Below are 24,186 nucleotides of genomic sequence, written 5' to 3'. Positions count from 1 at the left end.
GTATCTGCCATTTCCTGAAAAACATCCTTGGAAGAATGAAGAAAACTAGGCCCAGGGAAGTTTCATGGCGGAATCATGCTCATCAACCCAAGTTTAATCCTGCAATGCAACTAAAGGAAATACTTCCTTAGAATGGCCTTTGGTTTGCCACAGAATCTCAGGACAAAATTCTGCTGTCCTTCTGTACTGTGAGTAATAATTTGACTCCTCAGGTAGGCTGATCATTTATTATTTAAATTGCATCAATCATGCACAAGGCACTGCTCTTGCACATGGTAACAGACAGTCCCAACTCCGTGGCCTGAGGAGCTGACAGTCTAAAAATAGACAAAACAAGGGATGGGAGAAAAAGTGGCTTCTTATCCTAATTTTACAGCAAGGAACTGAGACACAGAGATATTAAGTGACTTGCCCATGGCCATCCAAGGAAGTGTGTGGCAGAGACAGGAACTGGACTCAGATCTCCTGAGTCCCCATTAAAAAAAAAAAAAAAGAGGAGCTTCTGATGGTTTGACATCTTGAACAGTAAGTGAATCTGTTTGGAAGGGCCCTTTCCTATGGTACCTAACAAAAATATATAGACTCATGAGCTTTCAGGGTAAAACCCACTTCATCAATGAATTGGACAATTTTTCAGGGGTTATTTTAAATGGCTCTTAGATAAATATGTCATTCTCTATAACTTCTGTGGGTATTGTGCCAAAGGGTGGGCAAAGAATCCATGTCCCACAGAGCACTTTCGCAATCATCTTTTTTTCAGCTTCCCTGGGGCAGTACCCAACTCTAAAACCTTTTCTTATGTTTGGTAACTTTCCTCTCCTGACCCCCACAAGCCTGTTATACTCAGCAGTCACATCATAGTGAATCCCAGCGTGATAAGAGCAGATAACATGGTAATCAGGTTTTCTGCCTCTTTAGCAGAATATTTGATTAAAACAATCTGCTCTTAGAATGTCATTGGCTTGGTTTCTGGCCATACTCATTTGGCTACGCTACAAGAAGTGCCGGAGATGTATGTTACAAACACTTTCTTGGAAAGCGAGAGCCATCTGTTGAAATATTTCCTTCCGGTACAACATCCTAATTGTATCTATAAGAAATAGGTAAAGTAAAACCTGCCCTGTTGCATGAAACAGCCTTATTTATGGCCAGAAAGGTCACATAGCTTTTGTGGGGGTGTGAATGTGATGCCTCTGAAAAGTGCCTGATAGATGGGTGTGGGCGAGTGAGTGGGAACAGGTCCAGCACACAGTGCTCTGCCAATATGCCTCACCTTGACCCTGTGGGATCAAGGGGTGAGAGGTTAGTTCAAGTTCCAAGCTTATTCAGAACTGTAGGAGGCTGCCAATAGGATTACCAACTAGTGCCAGTTGTGGTGGTGGAGACACTTGCCCAAAGTGTACAACTAGGGGCGGCCCTAGACAAGCTGCCAGCAACTGGCACCCTAGGCGAATCATGCAATCGGCACCCCCACCTCCAAACCCCTCAATGATATTGCACCACCATTTGGCACCCCATTTAACTTGGCACCCTAGGCAACCACCTAGTTCACCTATATGGACGGGCCGCCCCTGTGTACAACAATTTCATTCACTACTGACCTCAGCGGGATTTGAATTAGGAATATGTACAAGGTAAAAGGTTTGTATCCCAGCATCAGTCAGCTAAGCTGTCCAGTCCTCAGTTTGATATGGTTCTGTTCACTCGTTGTCCCTGAAAAACAGAAAGATGCAAATAGATAAGTGGGAGAGTTGTCCATAAAGATGTTTGTAAGTAATACTCTAATTTTGGGTTTCTCAAACGTATATTGCGCTGCGACCCCTTTCTGACCTCAAAAATTACTACAGGACCCCAGGGTCGGGGGGACTGAAGTCCAAGCCTGTCTGACCCCTGGTGCCCCATGTAGTGGGGCCAAAGCCCAAGGCCCACCACCCTGGATCTGGGGCTCAAAGCAGAAGACCAAGGGTTTCAGACCCAGAGGGCATCTGTAACCTGAACCCCAGGCTAAAACCTTTAGGCTTCTGGCTCAACCCTGGGCAGTGGGACTCAGGCTTTGACCCTGGCCTCAGGTGGTGGAGCTCGGGTTCAATTTTGGCCCTGGATCCAGCAAATCTAAGCCAGCCTTTGTGACCTCATTAAAATGGGGTTGTTGTGATTCATTCTGGAGCTCCAGCTGACTGGTTGAGAAAGGCTGCTCTGCTAATACCTGATAACTTGTAAGTGCTGAACTTTGCCATCTGGACAGCGAGAGAAGCAAAGGCAGAGGTGCTGACAGGGAAGGGATTGGTCAGCACCCCGATGCCATGAAAGAACAGACTAGTGCTACAGCATTGGTTTCTCTCCTTACAGTGGAGCCCAACAAACTCTGTGGAACCAGATGTGGCCCCTCCCAGCAACACTGTCAAGTGATGAAACCTTGTGCTGGGTAAAACCTCATTCACACTGATGTGTGAACACTTCCATCCTTTAGGATAGTTGTAAGAGACAGCTAAGGAGCCGCACCTGAAACAAGGCCTATTAGGTATGTCTACATGGCAAAACCCACCCCCTGGCAAAGAGTCTCAGAGTCCAGGTCTACAGACTTGGGCCTGTGGGGCTCAGACTGTGGTGCTAAAAATAGCTGTGTGACCATTCCTGACTCGGGCTGGAGTTCAGGCTCTGAAGTCCAGGGTTAGGGGTAGGTTTCATGTAAGGGCCTTGCTTGCTGTGCAGAAGGTGGGGTTGGGGACCTCATAGAGACCTTTCCACAGGGCTGGAATCTGCAAGTGAGAAGCTAGCAGATCACAGTCAGAGGGGACAGGGATTTGGGGAAAGCCCTTTGTCTCTTCCACTGTCCCCATTCCCATGTTTTAAATAATCCAGGAAGGGCTTTGAGTTGGGGGGGGGGGGAGGGGCAGCAGTAGTGGATGACAGAGTGCATAGGCAGATGTTGAAACATTTTCTCCAAGAGTGTGGTTTACACAATAGCTGCCCTTATTGCGAAGTATTACAGTGCACCATGGTATCCAGGTCACAAAGTAGTGACAGACCAAAATAAGCAGAGAATGACCTCAAGTTGACTAGTGGTTGTGGGGAAGGAGATAGGATGCGTGGAAGAAAAATCTTCTGCATTCAGATGCAAATGCTACAGTAGCCAGAACTACAATGAGATGTATGTTGTCATATTGAAAAGACTCAGCTGGAGACCTGCTGACCAGAATGCAGACTCAAGAGGACTTCTGGTGAGAGGTCACTCCCAGGTCAGAAGGATGGCATGAGTTTCAATGACAAAAGAGGAGAAACTTGTTTAGTGCATACCCTGAACCTTCAAGCAAATACTTGTTTCATCTGAATTAATAAAATTTGTTACGTCATTGTCACTATTCTGTGGAGGTGTGCCATGTATTTATTTGTCCGGTATAACTATTTTTTTTCCATTTGCTCTTGAGTTTATATTTGCTGCTTGTAAGAAAACAATAATACATCATCATCATATTTTATTTTTACAGGTAATGCCTTTCTTTCAGAAGGATCCTACCTCATATAAAGAATATCTATATATAGCACTGTTGAAATGTAGCCATTCCTAAGGCAAATGGGGTCAGCCTATTGGCACACATCCTGCTGCACTACAGTGGGGTTAGGGGAATTCTGGCTTAGGACACAAGGGCTGAATTTACACTCTTGGTATGAAATCTTCACTGTTCACATGTAGATCCCTGACTACAGTAAACTGCATTGGAGCTATTTCAGAGGGATGGAAGGAAGAATTCACCCTTCTAGCATTTGATTTGACTTTGTCAGGGAGTAGATTGGCTTGGAATATTGTGAATTTAATTCCTTTCAGGCGGTTCTGGTTCAACAAGACCTAACTTCAGCCTTAGGAACCAGCTCTATGGGAAATGACACTCTACAGGAGAAACTCTTTCATGGAACAAGAGATCTCTTGATAGAGTGTGTGTTTGTTGGGCTGAGAGTTAGGGAGTGGAAGACAAAGTGTGAGTGTGATAAGAAGTTCTGTAGTAGAGAATACCAAGGAAGTGCAAAGTCTTTGTTAGTACAGTAGACACTAAAGTGATGCCAATTATACAGTTACAATGAGATAAAGAACAACACAGGCCAATTCCACTCCCCTCACTCACATGAGCCATTCCACTTACAACCAGAGCACAATCTCTAATAGCTATTTTGCATGTCTTCCTTCCTCTCTGTTCTCACAGCTTTATCTGAGCTTTGGAAATGTCATATAAAGTTGTTAAAATATTTTTATCCCTACTGCTGAGTTAAGTTCTCGCCAGTCAATAGGGTGACTCACATGTTAAAGTTAGGAACATGTTTCCATCCTTTGTTGAATAAGGGCCCAACGGCCTGATCATGAATGATTGTGAGCATCTCTTGCAAGGCACACTTGGAGCACTGTTTGCGACTCGGATCATCCCCTCTCAAAACAAATATATCAGAACTGGAAAAGGTACAGAAATGATTAATAGTATGGAACAGCTTCCAGATGAGGAGAGATTATAAAAAGACTGGGACTTTTTAGCTTAGAAAAGAGACAACTAAGAGGATTTGATAGAGGTCTATACAATTGTGAATGGTATGTCAAAAATGAACAAGGAAGTGTTCTTTACTCCTTCATGTAACTCAAGCGCCAGGGATCACTAAATGAAATTAATAGGCAACAGGTTTAAAACAAACAGAAGGAAGTATTTCTTTACACAACACAGTCAACCTGCAGAACCTGTTGCTAGAGGATGCTGTGAAGGCCAAAATTATAATCAGACTAAAAAAAGAATTAGATGAGTTCATAGAAGGTAGGGCCATCAATGGCTATTAGCCAAGATATCTAGGAATGCAACCTCAGGCACTGGGCTCCTCTAGACTCTATGGCTACGTCTAGACTGGACCCTTCTCCGGAAGAGGCATGCAAAGCAGGCAAGTCAGAATAGGGAAATCCGCGGGGGATTTAAATATCCCCCGCGGGATTTAAATAAACATGGCCGCCGCTTTTTTTCCGGCTTGGGGAAAAGCCGGAAAAGAGCGTCTAGACTGGCGCGATCCTCCGGAATAAAGCCCTTTTCCGGAGGATCTCTTATTCCTACTTGCAAGTAGGAATAAGAGATCCTCCGGAAAAGGGCTTTATTCCGGAGGATCGCGCCAGTCTAGACGCTCTTTTCCGGCTTTTCCCCAAGCCGGAAAAAAAGCGGCGGCCATGTTTATTTAAATCCCGCGGGGGATATTTAAATCCCCCGCGGATTTCCCTATTCTGACTTGCCTGCTTTGCATGCCTCTTCCGGAGAAGGGTCCAGTCTAGACGTAGCCTACGTGCCAGAAGCTGGGAGTGGACAACAAGGCTCTCAGTGATTGCCTGTTCTGTTCATTCCCTCTGGGGCACCTGGCATTGGTTGCAGTTGGAAGACAGGATTAGATGAACTATTGGTCTGACCGCATATGCACCTTCTTATTTCTGGAATCCATGGAAGGAGAAACTGAGCACACTTGTTATGCGACAGCCTGCCATTGGAGGGCATGGTAGCCTTTTCACAGCTAAGAGTCTAATTAATTCAGCTATATACCAGGCCAATGAAAAAATGTTCATGAACCGCCTCCTTATTGAGACATGATAAAAAAGAGCAGCCAAGGAGCATTTTGGTTCGAAATTTATTTTTTACTAACAGATTTTTGGTGTCTGCCAACGCCATGTGACTTTGGACAATGTTCCTGTGGACCACCAAAAAAGTCACTGTGGACCGCCAGTGGTCCATGGACCACCAGTTGAGAACCACAGCCATAGGAGGAAGCAGCTCCAAGAATACCAAAGACCATTCCTGACATGTGTTTATATAACCTATTCTTAAAACCTCCAGTGAGTGACTGGGATTTCATAACCTCCCAAAGTAAACTGTTCCACTGCTTAACTCTCCTAAAAGCTTTTCCTAATATCTAACCTGAATTGCCATTGCTGTGAACTTAAACGATGCTTTCTTGTCCTGCACTTGTCAGTGGACAGGGAGAACAATGTAGCACTGTCCTCTTCATAAAACCTTTTTACAATTTTGAAGCTTTATCAGTTCCCCCCTCAACATTCCCCCTCTCTAAACTAAACATCCAAATTCTTTCAACCTTTCCTCATACATCATGTTTTCTAAATCTGTTATGTTTGTTGCTCTTTCTGTAGCCCATAGTTAGCTTTGGCATCATATAGCAGTAATGCAAAGAACCTCAGGCCTGTATCTTGCAAGACTTTGGCATAGATAAATGGCCTCCTGGTCACCCCTAAGTTTTGGGGACTTGGAAATAGAGTGTGGAAGGGGGAAGTTTCTGCACAATGACCCAGCCAGCTGCATGAACATGAGCTAATGCCAGCTATTGGACAGAACATCCACACATGTCTAATCATAAGAGTGCCATGGCAACGAATTGATGTATATGAGGAGGGCACTGCAACATTAGTAGGATGAGGAAATACAACTAGGAACAGGAAAGGAATCCCTACTAAATATACATTAGGCCTTGTGACATCAGTGTAACACATTATAAAAGTTGTATTCCATCCTGTGGGCAGAGAGCAATGTAGCCCTTGGGAGGTGCCAGAATGAAGGCCACTGGTGATGATGAGGAAGGTGTTGGTAAGCAGGAAGATAATGGCTAGCATTTCAGGTTATCCTGCAAGGGTTGGTGTGAGTCTATGGATTGTTCAGATGTACATTCTATATTATCTTGATTTACCTTGCTTGCTGGGTTAGAGTGTTTGTGACTTTGTTAAATATATCAGTGAACTCTGGTGAGTACAAAAGGATCCCTGAACTATGAGTTTAACAATTGTGCACATCAGGGCTCCCAAGTAAACAGTCATTTAAATAATACTGGAGCTGATATTGGGACAACAACCTACTAAACCTCAGAGTGATTACTGAGAGTTCTTAAGTAATCAGTATACATTAATACATAATCCATAGATCGGGCTGCATCTCCTCTGGACTCTCTCCAATTTGTCCACAAGCTTCTTAAAGTGTGGTGCCCTCTAGCACTGAGTGCATAGAACAATTATTTCTCATGTCTTACATATGAAATGTAGTAATGGGATTCATAATTACATTTGTTTTTCTTTGCAGCTTAACATTGTTGATTAATTAAATTTGTGATCTGCTATAAAGCCCAGATCCTTTGCTGCAGTACTGCTGCCTAGTCAGTTATTCCCCATAATGTACTTGTGAATTGGATTTTTCCTAAGTGTAGTATTTTGTACTTTTTTGAATTTCATCTTGTTTTAATTAGATCAATTATCCAATTTGTCAAGGTCTTTTTAAATTCTAATTCTGTCTTCTAAATTGCTTGCATTCACTCATCTTGGGATTATCTGCACATTTTATAAACATACTCTCCTCTCCATTTTCAAACTCCTTAATAAAAACGTTGAATGGTACTGGACTCAGGACTGACCCATAAAGGGCCCCACTAAAGAAGTACTCTCATGTAATGGTGAACCATTGATATTTACTTTTGGATGATGGTCTTTCAATCAGTTATGCACCTACTTTATAGCAATTTTATCTAGATCACATTTTCTTAGTTTGATTATGAGAATGTCACATGGGACTTTGTCAAAAGCCTTACTAAAATCTAGACATATAAGATCTACTGCTTTCTACCCACCCACACAGTCGAAGTAAAATAGCGGGGCCAAAGTCTCACATGATATTCTCATAACCAAGCCAGCGAAAGTACTAATTATTACTAAAAAAATTGCTGCCAATAATCACTAACCCAGTTACCTTGTCAAAGAGGGAACCATCATTGATCTGAACAAATCCATCTTAGCTATTACTTATAACCTTTGGTTTTTTAACAATTTGTTCTAATAGCTTTTCAGGTAGTGAAGTGAGGCTGACTGATTATTCCTTGTGTTGTCTTCTTGTTTTTGAAGCTGGCTTCCAATACTATAGTGTTTGAGTGCCTCACAGCCTTTAATGCGTTTATCCTCACAACGCTCTGTATAGAAGTGCTTTCCCCCCACATTTTAAAGATGGCAAAAGGATACATAAGAGACTAAATAATTTATCCCCGGTCACACAAAAAGTCTGTAGTGGAGCAGAGCTGAAACTGAGTCTCCTAAGTCCCAGGCTAGTTATCTCTAATTGTTATGTTCCTTGTGAAACATGACTAACTTCATGAGTATGTTCTTGCACCAGTTTATTATAGCAGTTGTTGGTAAGTTGCAGCTAAAATTAAAGTTGCAAAGCAGTTTCCATTAGAAACTCTTGTTTTCATATGCTCATAACTTTAGGGACATTTGCCTTTTGGACTAAAATTTTCCATGTGTGGTGCTGCTCAAAGGGCATTTCCCCCGGTTGGTTACTTTAATGGCTGGGGTATCCCTGGCCGTTGAAAATCCAACATGAAGGATCTGGGTGAGGAAATCTTGGTGAGGAGTCCCTAGTGGTGATTCCCCCACATTGTCCCCCAGGTTTCCTTTCATGGAGATGGATTACATGCCACCACGCACTGTCTCTCCAAGTGAAAGGTTTCTTGAAAGTTTTAGCTAAACTCTTTCAGCTGTTTTTGCATTAGAGGGCAGTACAAAAAATATGTATTTGCCTTATAAAAAATATCTAACCACTATTTTTATATACCAAGTTGCAGCAAAAGAGGATGATACTGCACATTGTAGAGATGATGAGAATATAGAGATGATCCTCATGTTGTAGAACTAGTGCCTTTCCTTGATTTGAAAAGATCTGGTTTTGATTTAGCAAGTGTTGAGCATGTGCAGCAAAAACTAAACAAGTCTGCAAGTCTAGAGGTACATAGTAAAACCTAGAGGACCAGCGCATGCATATACAGCTAGTAATGGCCTCTATTCCTCAAAACATTTGCTTGACTCCAAGCATGTGAGTAGTGCCATTGAAATTAATGGGATTTAAGCTAAAACACACGACTTTATGTGGGCTAATGAGGATTTTGCCTATTCTATTCTAGTTCTTACACAACCCTCTTCACCATCATATCTGAGTGTCCTGCCACAGTGCTTTATGCAACATGACTAGTCTCAGTCTTGTGTGGTTCTGCAGGCACCTGAATGAGGACGGCAGGATCAGTTCCATCATCAATGTAATTTAACACAATCATTTCAAATCTTCATCTTCTGAGATCTTTCATCAACCAGGTAAGAAATGGAGCAGTGCAATACAACCTCAGGGAAAGGGGGCACCTCTGATGTCACATGCCTGATCCTAAGTAGCTCTTGCAAAATGGAAAGTGGAACAGTTGTTGACCACATCCTGCAAAAAGAAGTCTCCTCATAGTATGGGAAGTCTACTGATAGTATCCCTACTAGTGCAGCTATACCAGCAGTGGGCAAGTACTGGCCCGTGGGCCAGATCGAGTTCACAAGGGTTAGCTTCTGGCAGGCTGCTGTTGTATTTATTGCAGCTTCACAGATACAGGTGATTGCAGATCCTGTTGGCTGCAGATTGCCATTCCCAGCCAATGGGAGGTGCAGGAAGCAGTGTTCCAGTCCAACCAAGGGGAGCTGCAAGCACCCGTAATCGTAGAGGTGTAGGTAAATACAGCGGTGGTGGCCCACCAGGGGCTAAACTCTGAAAAACCTCTGTCATTTTATTGCTCACCCCTGAGGTACACTGTGACTGACCACAGTCTGAAGGACCAGTATTTCCTGTAAGCTGAGTGTTTGGGTGGCTACCCAGGAGAGATTCAGATGTCACTCAGCCAATTAGCAGAGTGCTCACGGCACCCACAGCCGGCAGCATGTGCTTCTGCTGGTGGTGCACACCTGCACATGCCTTGACACATAACAAAATTTATTCTGCACATGGAACACTTGGAACACTTGTCTGGACCTATTTAAAAATATCTTTAGCTCAAGCTGAAGTTGCAGACTTGTTGCAGGAATTAGTGACCAATATCCTATGGCATGTGTTATGCATAAGGTCAGATTATATGATCTTAATGGGCCTCTCTGGCCTTAAATCTATTAATGTACTTTGGCTGCAAGAAAAGGTGGAATTAAGGTTAATTTGAATCCATTGAATAATAAAGAGCCCTCAGTTGTATCTAGTGAATAATTGTATGGAGATATTCCATAACTCCTAATATATGTAACAAGCATTCCAGTCACATAAACTATACTGAATTAATGTAGAATCAAACATACCCCAGTTTATGTAATGAGACAGAAATCTAGAGTGGCCTTGTGCACCTAATTTCTCTATTGTGTCTTTTCTTACACCCAGTGGATCATTTTTATCTGAGTTTATTGTCGTGTGTGTGTGTGAGAGAGAGAGAGAACAGAGAGGAATGTTAGAGGTAACTCTGTAAACAGACAATCTACAGAAGGGAGGGGCCGAGACCCAAGAGATCAACAAACTGGCTTAGCGCGCATGAGACCCTCAGTGAGATGAGCCAATGACAACCAAATATGTGATGTAGAATTCTTATGCAAACCTGAGGTGCTCTACCTTTGTTTGTGTGCTACTGACAGAGTCATACAGGGTGTGTGTATGTGTATGTGTGTGAGGATGTGAGTGCCACACTGGGATATGCCTTTGAGAAAAAGGAGGACATTCTAAACACGTTCATCTTTTCAGGACCAGTGGGCTTTTCATGTTTTTGTGACTTAGCAACATATTACAGTGAACAGTTCAGCAGTGACTGCACAGCAATGTCTGTGCTCTCTGAGTGCTTGGTGGGCACAGAGCTATTTAATACATATTCACAGCTTGTTACAATGAATCTTTGAGGTCAAAGCCAAGTCATAGCTGTTTGTGCACTTGCACAAGAGCGATTTTTTTGGAAGGGAGGAGAATGTAGATGGGGGAGAAGCCTCCTATTATCTCTGAAGTCAATTGGGGCTTAGTGATTGATTGCAATGGAAGCAGGACTGAGCTCTACATGAAGCTCATCCAGTGTCTAACCATACTTTTAAGTCAATGGACCTATCCTCCATGAATTTATCGAATTCCCTTTTTAAACCCTGTTAAAGTCCTGGTCTTCACAACATTCTCTGGCCAAGAGTTCCACAGGTTGACTGTGCGCTGCAGGAAGAGAAACTTCCTTTTGTTTATTTTAAACCTGCTATGACCCCTAGTTTGTATGTTATGTTCGTATGTTACTTTTCCTTATTCACTTTCTCCACACCACTCATGATTTTATAGACCTCTATCATATCCCCCCTCCCTGTAGTCTGCTCTTTTCTAAGATGAAAAGTCAAAGTCTTTTTAATCTCCCTTCTTATGGGACCCGTTCCAAACCCCTAATCATTTTTGTTGCCCTTTTCTGAATCTTTTCCAATGCCAATATAACTTTTTTGAGATAAGGCGACCACATCTGTATGCAGAATTCAAGATGTGGGCGTACCATAGATTTATACAGAGTAATAAGATTGTCTTATTCTCTATCCCTTTTTAAATGATTCCTAAAGATTCCAAGGATGAGGTCATGACTCTGCTTCCCTTCCTTAGTGACCAAGAGAGCCAAGCTGGCATTGAGGTAGCGCACACACTATGCACTGTAAAGCTATGTCTACACTACAGAGAGGATCAAAACAGCTGCTGTCAATCTTCCAGGGTTCGAATTAGTGGTCTAGTTAAGACAGCTAATTCGAACTGAGAGGGGCGCTGCTGTCGATGCCAGTAGTTCTGCTTTTATGAGCAAGGGAAGTTGAAGGACAGTGTGCTCCCATCGACCTCTCGCTGGGTAGATAGAGCCAAAAGCCAAGTTAAGCTATTTTGACTTAAGCTATGCAATGAACGTAGCTGAAGTTGCGTATCTTAATTCGAACTTATCCCCTAGTGTAGACCAGACCTAAGAGTGGCACAGCTCACACTGTGACCTGCACTCACACGCAGCTGCAGAGGGACAATGTAGTAAGTTCTCCAGAGGCAATGGGCTTCTGACTCATGACACCAAGTGCTGGGGCTCACAAACTCAGTGGTATAAAAGCTTTAACTCCAGCTGAGCCCAATAAGTGACAGGAGGCCTGGTATTCACTATGTGTCCTAAAATGCAAACTGATGCTGTTTCTTTCACCTTTGGTGCTATTGATGAACTTCCATCTGCTTCTTCCTTTTCTCATCCTGCCCACACTGCATAATGCAACAGCAAATGGGATTTTCCATCAGGGATTTCTCCTGCCTATTACATCCTTTTTTGCTCCTGTTTTTATTTGATAAATACGGTCATATACAGACACACACACCTGGGCCATTGATACAATTGCCTTATTTTTTCATCCTTGTCACTATGGTTTTGGTACTGATTACACAATAGTTGGTACAAACTGAGGTTAAAGTCCTTTTCAGATAAAAAGGCGCCAGTTTCCCTTTCTACACAAAAATCTTCGGGATGAGAAATCTACTACAAAAATTCTGAGATTCACAGAGACATTTATTATGGGAGGAAAGATGGTTTTGTCTTGTGCTAGATTGATGCTCAGAAGATCTGTGTTCAGTTCATAGCTCTGCTATGGACATCTTGTACAACCTTGGGCAAGCCCCCCTGTGCCCTCTGCTGAAAAATGGGGAGAATATTTCTTCCCAACCTCAGCTCTTGTCTCTTTAGCCTGCACATTCACTGGTGCGAGAAAATCTCTCTTGTGGGTATTTTCTGTGTGTAACATAATGATGCTACCATATTACAAACAACCGCAGCCTTCAAAGAGGAGAGAGTGGTGAGCCCCTGGAGCAAAGGGGACATGTCTTGAAAATTCTGCGGTTTCATGGGAGAAGCAGAGCACGCTTTACTCCCGAGGGGATTCTGTGCCACTATCCATGTGCAGAACTCATGTCCACTGTAGATTTCTTTGCTTTCTACAGAAAATGCCTTTCTGATGGGAAACCAAATGGAAGCTGATAAAGCGACTATGTGTCCTTCCCCAGCAGCACAGGCATGTTGTTTTGAGTGCCTTGAACAGCTGGCAGAGAACAAAATCACTGATGGGGCAGGGCTGGTAGCACCCCAGCCAGTGGCTCCTACCTTGCACCAGGTTCAGTTGCTAGTCACAAGTGGGCTGGGGGCAGAGGAGGATGGGGCTTCCTCTTCCCTTGTACAGAGCAGCCAGGGCCAGGCTGGGTCAGACACATACCCAGAACCCTTCTCCTGTTTCACATGCACGCATTCCCAGTTCCTGCCCTCATTGGTCCTCAGCCGTGGAGGGAGGGGTCATTGTACAGGAAACTGCTTCCCTGTATGCCTAAACCTCATGCATTTGTTCCCCCCCAGCATCGAGCCTCATACCTCCTGTATCTGGACCACCCTGATGAGCCCTCTCCTTTGGGCTCCCACCCCACTGGACCCCAACTAACTGCATTCAGACACTCCTCCACCAAGATCTATTCTCCCAGTACCTGTCCCCTGTATCCAGATGCCTCCTGCTAAGCTCCAATCACATTCACCTGGGCCCTCCTGCAGAGTCCAACTCCCCTTGCACATGGAACCCCCAAGAAGTCCTTGTGCATCCAGACCACCAGTGCATCTAGACCTCCAGTGCACCCAGGCTCAGGGCTGTCTTTAGGCATATGCAGCGTACACAGATGCGTAGGGCAGTGCCCTGTGCTGTGCATGCCTAGGGTCATGGCCAGCTGCAGGGAGTGGCAGCTTTGACAGCTCCAATCCCATGGCTCCCCACCCCTTGCTCCATTTCTCGGCCTGCAGCTCTGACCAGCCAGACCACTCAGTTCACCTGCTCCCCCGCCAGCCTCCCTGACCTGCTCCTGCAGCTCCTGCAGCCCTGAATGCAGCTTCTCCCCACCACCACTCCCAGAGCAGCCAGCACCCTCACCTCTGGCAGGGCATAGAAGGTGCAAGTGTTCATAAGGACAGCCCTGCCCAGACCCTCACTGAACTGCTCACATCAATATTGCCCCCCACAAAACCTCCCCACCCCACCCCTGGATCCCCCCCACTAACCCGCTTCACACTTGGATCCTGCCTTGCTTGCCTGCCTGCCCGCATCTGGTGCACCTGGTATGGAGGGGCTGGGCCAGAGGGTAATTCTGGGGCAAGCCCAGACCTTCTGTAGCATCAGGGTAGGGTGCAGTCTCACCACTGAGTCCCTGTCCTGGGGTGGGGTGGGGACAGCAGAATGATCTCCACCTCCATCGCAGCCAGTGGCCTACGCTCCCCCCTGCCATGTTGGGGCCTTCACATTTATTTATTGACAAATAAAATATGGATAATTTTGCAGAATTTAAAAATATCGTAGGCAAGATTTTTTACTTTTTGCTGTGGCAGAATTCCCTCGGGGAATGTTTGCAGGCACATGCACATACTGAGTAATCCCTAAGGAAGATGGCTGTTCCTTCATCCTGCTCTCCTATCTGCCTGCTGCCATTGGCAACTCCCTTTCTCTCCCCCCAGGCTGCCAACTATCCTAGAAACTAGAGGAGCACATGCTGTTCCTAGTGGCACCATGGATTTTGGATGGTAAAATTCTCCTTGGTGCTTAGAGACCATGCTGTGGAGTGTGGTTGCTCTTCAGGTCTCCCCCTCACTCAATGTTCCCTCTAATCTTTTCCATCCATGTAAGGAATACATTTTGTTATGTGCACCGAGGCATGTCTGATTGTGTACCATGAGGAGAAACAAAAACCCAGCTGTGGATGCTCTGCTAATCAGTTGGGTGGCACTGGAATTTCTCCTGAGTGGTTGCACAATCACATAGCTTACACAGAACTCTGCTCCCTCCCGCCCCTCCTTGCCCCATGTCCTGGACTTACCTCAACAATGGGTAGGAGATAGGAAACACAATAGACGGAAGACAATGCAATTAGAGTTCTGAGCACACAACACTGGCCCTAATCATCCCACCCAGGCTAACAGAGGATTTAGCAGACAGTGGATTCACTGTTTTTCTCCCTATCACCCTTTGCTCCAGATTTCCAGTTTTCTTCTATCCAGCCAAACAAGAGAAAAATCCTGTAGCCCTGAATGTGGGTGCTGACCCCTGCTCTGCAGTCTTTTGAGTAAGACGCAGGGTGGGGAAGCTCATTGACTTTGGGGTATGTTTGTAACAGGCACAGCAGAGGAAGGATGAGTGTATTTAGATCTGATTTTCATAAACCCACATATGAGGGAGCATGGATGGGAAACTGGAGAATTTGTAGTTAACAGATGTACATAGGAAAGCAAACAGCTGCTATATTTAGAAAGCTGTAACCAGGCTGAGTATATCACCAGGTAGGCAATCATTTTCTTTCTACAATAAAGCCACATTAAACAGTGCCTGTGGAACTCTCCTGAAAGGCCAAGCCTTCTGAGGTTAGCTGAGGTTTATGATATCTAGTGTGGGTACTATTACAGAGCAGCATCACCTCATGTTGAATTAGTGAGCACGTCTTTCAGGTAAGGTGTTAAACCAAGAACCCCCATCCACTTCCAGCTGGCCAAAAGGGAGTTAAAGATCTCAATACTAAAACACCCAAAGTAGGTTATCTGTCTAATGTACCTATATGGCCCCTAATGCTGCAGTATCTGTGCTTGTCACTAACCTTGTAATGTGTTTACCCTCATGACACTCCTGTGAGGTGGGGAAATGAGGCAAAGAGAGACTATGTGACTCACCTCAGGTCACACAGGAAGTATGTGGCAGAGAAGGGCATTGATTGTGGATCTTCCAATTCCTAAGCTAAGACCCTAGTCACAGTACTGACTTTCATTTTTCTGGGTGGATGTTCCACCCCTGCTCTGCCCCGAGGCTCCACCTCCCTCCGCCCCTTTCCCCAAGGATCTACCCTTATTCTGGCTCTTCCCACTCCTACTCCACCACGCCCTAAGCACCTCCTGCTCACAGCTGATTCGTAGGTGGCTAGTAGGTGCTGAGCACACACTATTTTTTTCCAGGGGTCCTACAGTCTTGGAGCATCTATGGAGTCGGCCCCTTATGACCCTAGCCACTGGACCATCTTCCAAGCCAACATGACCCCACTCTCAGTTTCACTGGCTTTAACATCCAGCACTTGGCTTGAGCCCATTTCAACACAGCAGCATAACATGGGACACATAAGTGCCATGTGAGAAGTGTCAAGCAGCATAAGCAGCACAGAGGAACCTGATTCTGCATTAACAAGAGGGCTACTGCTTGGCCAAGTTACTGCTGCCTAGTAGCAAGAATACAGGCAGAGAAGGGAGCAGTTTATGTGCATGCTGGGGATCACACTTAGAGTGTCTCTGAGCAGAGATGAATGTTTCTCATTTCACTCCCCACCTGGCTTTTACCTGGCATTCTTGCAAATAAAAGAGAGGGTCCCAAAGGATCTAGAGAAGTTAATATATATGCAGCGAGTCACCTTTTGTGCTTAATCTATCCCCACAAGTAAATCCCCTCCCACTTGCGTTAAAGCACAATAAGCTCATGCTACCTATTGGGCACCTCTCAAGAATGTGCATGGTTAAGGGCCATGAAATCACATAAAAGCTAGCCTTACTGCCTGCAACAGACTCACTACTCAGTCAGGTGCTGTGAGATTATTGAAATAGGAAAGGCATACTGTTAAACTAAGTTCTCTTGCACAAGGATATTTGGCGGATGATTTACACACTATCACTGCACAAAATGCAAATGACATTTTAATATTGGGAGAAGAACACTGAAAATGTCCCAGATTGGTTCCCCAGAAAGGCTCAGGAAAGACGGAAGAACTCTGCACAAGGGGCCTCCTTTGTCTCGGTGTTAATATTGGGTACAAGTTGTGAGAGTTTCCCCGCTCTCTTAGAAAAATTTGGAAAATGCCAGCATTCTCCGGATTAATCACCAGCATTCTCTAGATTAATCACCAGCATTCTCTAGATTAAACACATTCCTACATTTTTAAAGAGTACCATGAGTCAGCCCATGATGACATAAGAACCACAGAGAATGTGGTGGGCAAAGAATGTTAAAAATAACCCTCTGTAAATACAAGATGGATTTGTGCTTGTTTGCAGCCGGGAGTGGTCCACAAGCAGCCCACAGTCTCAAAGAACATACAGGTGATTCCAATCCTGGGAAAATTGGGACGTTATAAGCTGCTGTGTAAAAATAGCGTCTATCTTTGCTTCCCTTTTAACAAGATTAGTCTTGCTTTTCTCTCTGTCTTTATTTTGCTGTCTACTGGCCACCTCTTCACTCTCACACTAATGTGATTAGCTGGGCATATGGACCATACTGGGAGTGACTGTCACAAAGATCTCTGCTTACTTGAGTGCACCTCTTTCCTGAATGAAACATCTTGTGTTTATAGTCACAGGGGGTATTGTTAACTCTTGGATTCTAATAGAAAGGGATATTTACAATCCCTCCATAAAAGTTGATTCAGGGAGACATTTAGGGAAAAAAACAGACAGAAGACAGATGTATTTCCTACCACAGATGCTGAGGAGGGTCAATTGTACTGCATATGTAATGACTTTTTATGGTTCCTTACAAATGCTCTTTTACACTGCTAAAAAAGTGCCAAAGTCAAATATGTGTGGTCACTCACCGCAGACAATTTAGAAACTTTACAGGACACTACAGCTTTATACCTTGTTAAATATGTTGAGATGGACTTTCCCCCTTCTGTTTGTGTGTGTGTATAAAATCAAATCATGAAGGAGAGTTTCTTACAGTGCCAAATTGCTGGCATATTATTGTGATTTCTAATGTCTTCACTGCTGTGTAATTCTCATTTCCCCTAGATCTTACCTTGAGTCTTCTGCAGCTTGTTTGCTATCATTTCTGTCTGCTTAAGGAATTTTCATGGATTTGTTGGGAGAGGTGCACTGTGTTGGTCTTAAGTGTACTTGGGTTAAGAAAGGCTGCTAAGATATGAGCTATACAAAATAGGTGATCAGTCAATAAAACAAAGCCTGAATATAGGCAGGAAAAGAGAGAAGGAAGATGCCAAGTTGTGACAAGACAAGCAAATATGTGGGAAATATATATATTAAAAAGGCAAATTGGCATATGCTGTTTACAACAGCTGATAATGGAATACAGAAAAATGAAATCTATATTGTACCGAGCGAGCCCAGAAACACCCAATGATTTCAGTGAGAGGTTTGACTAAGAGCTACACTGCTGAGCCCTTTGTGAATATTTACAAAACAGCAGACTGATCATATTTATTTCTAACCTTGGCAAGTAAAGTCTCAGTAATCTCATGAATAGCTAGCTGTGCATTGTCAGAGATGAAAGATATAATTTATATAACACATAATTGTACAGTTATAACAAATGGGCTAGTTTTGTCTACCCCAGTTTTCATCTCTGACTCCTCTTTCATTAGCTTGCGCTGCTTGTTACCAACACTCTTCTACCTAGAATTTTCTAAGAATTCTCTTGACATATGTAGAGTGCAATATGTTTCATAATTTTAATTCAATCCTAATACCATTCCATTTCTTACTGGGGGTTTGTACAGCACCTAGCACAATGGAACTCTGATCCATCATTCCAGCTTCTGCTGCTTCAATACACATAATAATAATGTTTTTAAAATATATTGCATTATATCTATGAACATATTAGGAGAATGTGAACAGGATGAAGCTGGGGATGTGATGCATTCCTCACTTTGTTTTGTGAACTATAGCTAAACAATTCTAAGTGACCGGTGATTTTAAAGCAGAAAGAAATAATAGAGGTTTCAGCAGGGCTAACTCAAGCCTTTGTAGGACTCTATATGGAGTTTAAACACAACTAACTCCCTCCCCATTTATGTCCAGGACCCTTCACTTCTGTGTAACCTATTGTTAAAGACTAAGACACAAATCATGAGTAGACAAATGATTTTCAGGTGCATGAGCTGGGACTGCCTATCTGAGACTTTACCAACCCAATAAGATGGGTCCAGAGGTAAACTGATGCGACTATAATACTCCTATATGGATCTAGCTGTCATGCTGCCTCCTTGATACACATATGTACTTTTCAATAAATACATGGCACTGATGACTATCCCACTCACTGTGGATAAAACAAGGAGGGGTTGAAACTGGACGTTCTCTGTGGCAAAAAAAAAAAGAAAAAAGAAAAAAAAGAAAAAAAAGAGAGATCTTCATTTTGTACTAGGTGCTGAGATAATACTGTGGGGAGCACATTAGAAATAAAAGAGAAAATCTGATCCATTGTTGCAATCTTCCCAGAATGTTAGCTTGTGTGATGAAATTAAATTAGAAAAAAATGTGGGCCCAACTCTTTTAGTTACGTTGTATGTGCTGCCACACAGCTCCAGAGTTATATCAGCATCACTATTTGACATCTTACTAACCAAGCACAAATGCATTATATAAATGGCTCAGAGATGCCTTTGATTTTATGCAGCTGTCTTTACAAGGGCTTGAATTCAAAGTATGGATTCAGTCTGAAGGCGTAATCATGCAGTACCAATTTAGGCAAAATTCTCATTAATTTCAATCAATAAATAAGAACATTGGATTAGGTCTTATTTGTGCATATATATTTTTTAATCTAAACACGTGTGTGACACCAGAAACAATCATTGCTTCATTCCCATGTCATAAGACATTGACCATTCATTATCCATATCTCCTCCTGTCTAGAAAGAAAACAGACCATTCTTATGGATGTTTTCTTTCCCCAGGTAAATAATTAATAAATGAAACAACAAACTGCTGCTTGTCTAGTGCACACATACAACAAATGGTACTTTCTTTGTCTGGAAATGAGCCTAGCAAAATCTCATGGGAACAAGAGAAGTCTTAAAAAAGCCAAACTGTGGCTGCTGGAAAAAATCTTGACTGAAATGACTGGGACAGACAAGTTTGACAAAGGTTTGAGTAATCTTTTGGTGTTTTGCTTTGGCAATTAATTGGTGAAAAGCCAAAGTCAGTCAGTCTATTTTTCTCTCTTTAGTTCTAGAAGAGCATAGTTCCAATTCCACCAAGTTTTCTTTAATACATTTGGTTAATGTTCATCTTGGCCTGGTCACTTGTTCAACATTCTTGAATTAAGCTGATGACCCAAGATAGTGAGAAGAAATGGCACCAAGGATACACCCTGCAATCCATTCACCAAATCAGAGATGTGCCAAAGCTGCAAAGTTGGGATATTTCAGAGAAAAGCAAGGGTTCTTTTTATACATGCTTTGAGAGGCTTGTCTAGCCATCAGTAACAGGAGGTGTATATTCAATGTAAAAATATGTGATAAATTGGCATAAGGAAAAATGCTAATGCCCGCACAGATATGACGTGTCTGTTTAGGTTCATTCCCATCACTATAGCATCTTATCTTACTCCCCCAAAATGTATATTTTTTAAATCACATACTCACATTTTGGGCCAAATTCTGCCTTTAGCGGCATGTGTAGCTCCCATTAATTTTGGGGAAAGTGTCCAATCATTTCATTTGAGAAAATATTTATATTTCCCTTTTTGATGTGAGAAGGACAGTTACATTGTAAAGTGGCCTTTCATAATGAAATGTATTCTTTTAGTGATGGCCTGGAAATCTGCTGTTAGCTAGGTCACAGACTGCTGCTTTACATCTGTCTGCCAGCGTTCTTGTTATCCTGTAAACAGACACAGGGAGCCCAATCCAACTTCCATCAAAGTCAATGGAAGAATTTGGGAGCTGGACCAGGCTCAGAGGCATTGTGGGTAAGAGAAGGGAAGTCAAATTTCATGTCTACCTGGTTCTGATGCAATTGCCCTGAAATACTGCACCGAGTACCAGAAAGGTATGGATAGTTTAGATAGGATTCTGAAAGGAAGAACAGAAGGATTAGTAAAAATAGTTAAATATGAACAATCAATCACTGTGAACAACCCAGAGCTCTGCGCAGGGGCCTGCTCAAGTAGAGTCATTGCAAGATGAGGGTCTTAGTTGTCTTCTAGCTATAAGATACGTATTTGAAATTGTTTAATCTTTTCCCAAATTCAAGCTCTCCCCTGCCTTAAATCATTTGTTTCCCTTTTATCTCAGTTGCTTACCAGTGCCATTGGCCATGCTAAGAGTTGCTCCTGACAGCCCAGAGTCTGTATTGCTGGCAGCCCTGCATGCATCAGGGGGCACAGCCCAGCCATAAAGACCAGCTGCTGGAAGCAGTTTGGAAATTAAGACAGAAGTAAGTTCTTGGCCATAAAAGGTTGCTCCAGGCTGAATTTCATTGAACAAGGTGTCAGCTCCAAAAGGTTTTTTTCTGCCCGTTGTCATAAAAGGTAGTTTAACCACCTTTAAGTTTCAGGAGATGTACATGTGGGGGGAGGAGGATTGTGGGATATGAGAAAAAAAGAGTAGCTCAGTATATGTGACTGTCTTAGCTCAGTTTTATAGGCGCTCCTCTCACTTACTGGTTTTATACTGACATCTTTATTGTGCTCACTGGTTCAAGGGATCAGAGAATTAGGTTCATATAAATTAGACTTGAGGACTGATTTTTCACTTAAAAAAAAGGTAAAATAAAGGCAACAATTTTCAAATGCAGCTGTCTAAATTAGGGTTTTAAAGCCATAGTGCAGCATTTTATTATAGATATTTAGATAGATTTGGCTTTGGGAGAGTAGCTTTAGGGGACCAAACTTGAAAATCTGACCAAAGATAGCAAATACATTCTGAACCTCCTTATATTGGCTTAGCATGACCATATGTCCCATTTTTGCCGGAACAGTCCTTTTATTAAGCCCTGTCCTGGCCATCCTGGATTTTTTTGACAAAAGTAGGGTATGGAGGAATGTGCAAGGGTGGGAGTCACAAGCAGCAATGCAAGTCCCTCATGGCGGGGGAAGAAGCAGGGATCAGACAAGTAGCAACACAGCCCTAGCCACATGGGGGAGATGCTCCTTGGGTGAGTGGCTCAGGCCAGCCTCATATAGGAGAGGGGGAAGGCTAGCCAAGAGAAGGTGGGTGCATAACTGGCTGGATAACTGTTTCCAGAGAGTAGTTATGAATGGTTGACAGTCATGCTGGAAAGGTATGATGAGTGGGGTTCTGTAGGGATCAGTTCTGAGTCTAGTTCTGTTGAATATTTTTATCAACTATTTAGATAATGGCATAGAGAGTCACTTATAAAGTTTGTGGATGATACCAAGCGGGGAGGAGCGGCAAGTGCTTTGGAAGATAGAGTCATAAATTCAAAATGATCTGAAGAAACTGGAAAAATGGTCTGAGGCAAATAGGATGAAATTCAATAAGGCAAATGCAAAGTACTCCACTTAGGAAGGAACAATCAGTTGTGCACATACAGAATGGGAACTGACTGTCTAGGAAGAAGTACTGCAGAAAGGGATCTAGAGGTCTTAGTGGACCACAAGCTAAATATGAGCCAACAGTATGACATTGTTGCAAAAAAAGCAAACATCATTCTGGGATGTTGTCAAGGCTGTTCCCCCCTCTGGCACTTCAAGTGCAGAAAGTGGGGGGGGGCCACAAGAGACTTTAAAATATCCTGCCACTAAAGGCTTCTGCTAAAAACTTTTCAAGGTCACAGATTCCCTGAGCTTGGATTGGTATTGCTGCCACCACCCAAATGCAAAAACTCATTTGAGAACCCAGGAAGATGCATTTGGGAATTTCTTATTGGGGGGGTACCCTCGAGCTTTTTATCCCTCCCTCTGGAAAGAGATTAAAAAAACCTGTAATTTTTCTTAATAGATGGCTTTCCAATTTTAGAAACATGCACATAGAACTTCCTGCCTTCTAAGACTCAGAAATCAGATCATGGTCTTAAAAAGGTGATTTTTATTAACAAAACAAAGACGACAAACCTGGTGAGCCATTACTTGGTTACTAGGTGTTACAGAGCAACTGAAAAATGATTAAAACACAGATAATTGCTTCCCTGGGATTCAGTTTGGAAAGATATTGAGTAAGGGGAGTTATATGTTCTCAGCACAGAGAAGTACAACAAACCCAAAATTAAAAAATATAATCTGATGGTGTCTGACTAAACATTCCATGTTTTACTCACATATCTGTTGTTCCAAGGTTTAGTCCTTCCCTATGCATGGATGTCCCTGGATCCTCCATGCCCTACTCCCTGGCTCAGTTCTTGCCTTTCAGCCCTCCTCCAGTCACACAAAGACTGGAACAGGAAGGTCTCTGCTTCCCAGTCAAAAACCCACACTGTTTTCACTGGCTCTCCTGGCTTCCTGCCAGCTCACTTCCTGTTTCTCTAGCATTCCTGTAGACTTTCTAGGGCCCGGTATTTATGGTTTTTAACTCATATAAGCAATTTAGTTAACTGTATTAGTTAATATCCAGGAAAAAATAAATGAACAGAATGTTAGGAATCATTTAAAAAGGGAGAGAGAATAAGAGACTATTTTATATTGAATACTGTGTGCAGCTGTGGTCACGTTATCTCAAAAAAAGATAACTTCAGAAAAGGGAAACAAAAATGATTAGGGGTTTGGAATGGCTGCCATATGATGAGAGATTGATAAAACTGGAACTTTTCAGTTAAGAAAAGATTAAACTTAGGAGGGACATGACAGAGATCTATAAAATCATGACTGGTGCGGAGAAAGTGACAAGGAAAAGTTATATACTTGCTTCCATAATAACTAGGGGTCACCAAATGAAATGAATAGGTAGCAGATTTAAAGCAAACAAAAGGAAGATTTTATTCACACAGCTTAGTCAACCTTATGGAATTCCTTGTCAGAGGACATTGTTAAGACCAGGACTGTAACAGGATTCAGAGAAGAACTAGATACATTCATGAAGGATAGGTCCATCAATGGCTATTAGCCAGGATGGGCAGGAATGGCGTCCCTTTCCTCTTTGTCAGAGTGTGGGAATGGGTGATGAGATGGATCACTTGACGATTACCTTACCTGTTCTGTTCATTCCTTCTGGGGCACCTGGCATTGGACACGGTCGGAAGACAGGCTACTGGGCTAGCTGGGCCTTTGGTCTGACCCAGTATGGCTGTTCTTATGTTCTTGACCCCTGCTGCCAGCACCAAGTCTGGACGCTGTGGCACTCGGGGGAAAGGTTTTGGAGGAAGAGGTGGAGTGGCAGCAGGGTGAACAGAGCAGAGATGGGAAGGGGGCAGAGCAGAGGCAAAGCAGAGGAGCAGAGCAGAGGTGAACAATCATAGATACTCAACATGGACTACAAAATCATGTAATAAGAAAGGAGAGAACTGTGAAGATGTCACTCCTTAAGCTGTAGTACATGAATCCTACTTCTCTTTCAGTCCTCACAGAGTGTCCTTGAGGAGAACACTTCCTCTAGCAAAGCCATGAATGTCTCTGTGTTTGTCTCT

The 24,186-nt window shown here is 43.1% G+C and overlaps 2 long non-coding RNA genes across 2 annotated transcripts; one reads left to right on the top strand and one right to left on the bottom strand.

Annotated features, from left to right (window-relative positions):
- Positions 1–1,038: 1,038 nt before the first annotated feature.
- On the bottom strand, positions 1,039–22,999 carry LOC112544005 (uncharacterized). Its single transcript, XR_012901593.1, has 3 exons — positions 22,885–22,999; positions 1,602–1,713; positions 1,039–1,280 (listed from the first exon to the last, which is right to left on the bottom strand). It is a non-coding gene; the product is annotated as an uncharacterized LOC112544005 (long non-coding RNA).
- Positions 6,470–16,264, top strand: LOC112544006 (uncharacterized). The gene is made up of 3 exons (XR_003087304.2): positions 6,470–6,608; positions 8,959–9,145; positions 15,838–16,264. It is a non-coding gene; the product is annotated as an uncharacterized LOC112544006 (long non-coding RNA).
- Positions 23,000–24,186: the final 1,187 nt, after the last annotated feature.

The sequence above is a fragment of the Pelodiscus sinensis genome, chromosome 1 (genome assembly GCF_049634645.1).
Source record: "Pelodiscus sinensis isolate JC-2024 chromosome 1, ASM4963464v1, whole genome shotgun sequence".
Taxonomy (NCBI): Eukaryota; Metazoa; Chordata; order Testudines; family Trionychidae; genus Pelodiscus; species Pelodiscus sinensis.
Note: the sequence above shows the minus strand (reverse complement) of the source record. Positions and strands in the feature narration are given on the sequence as shown.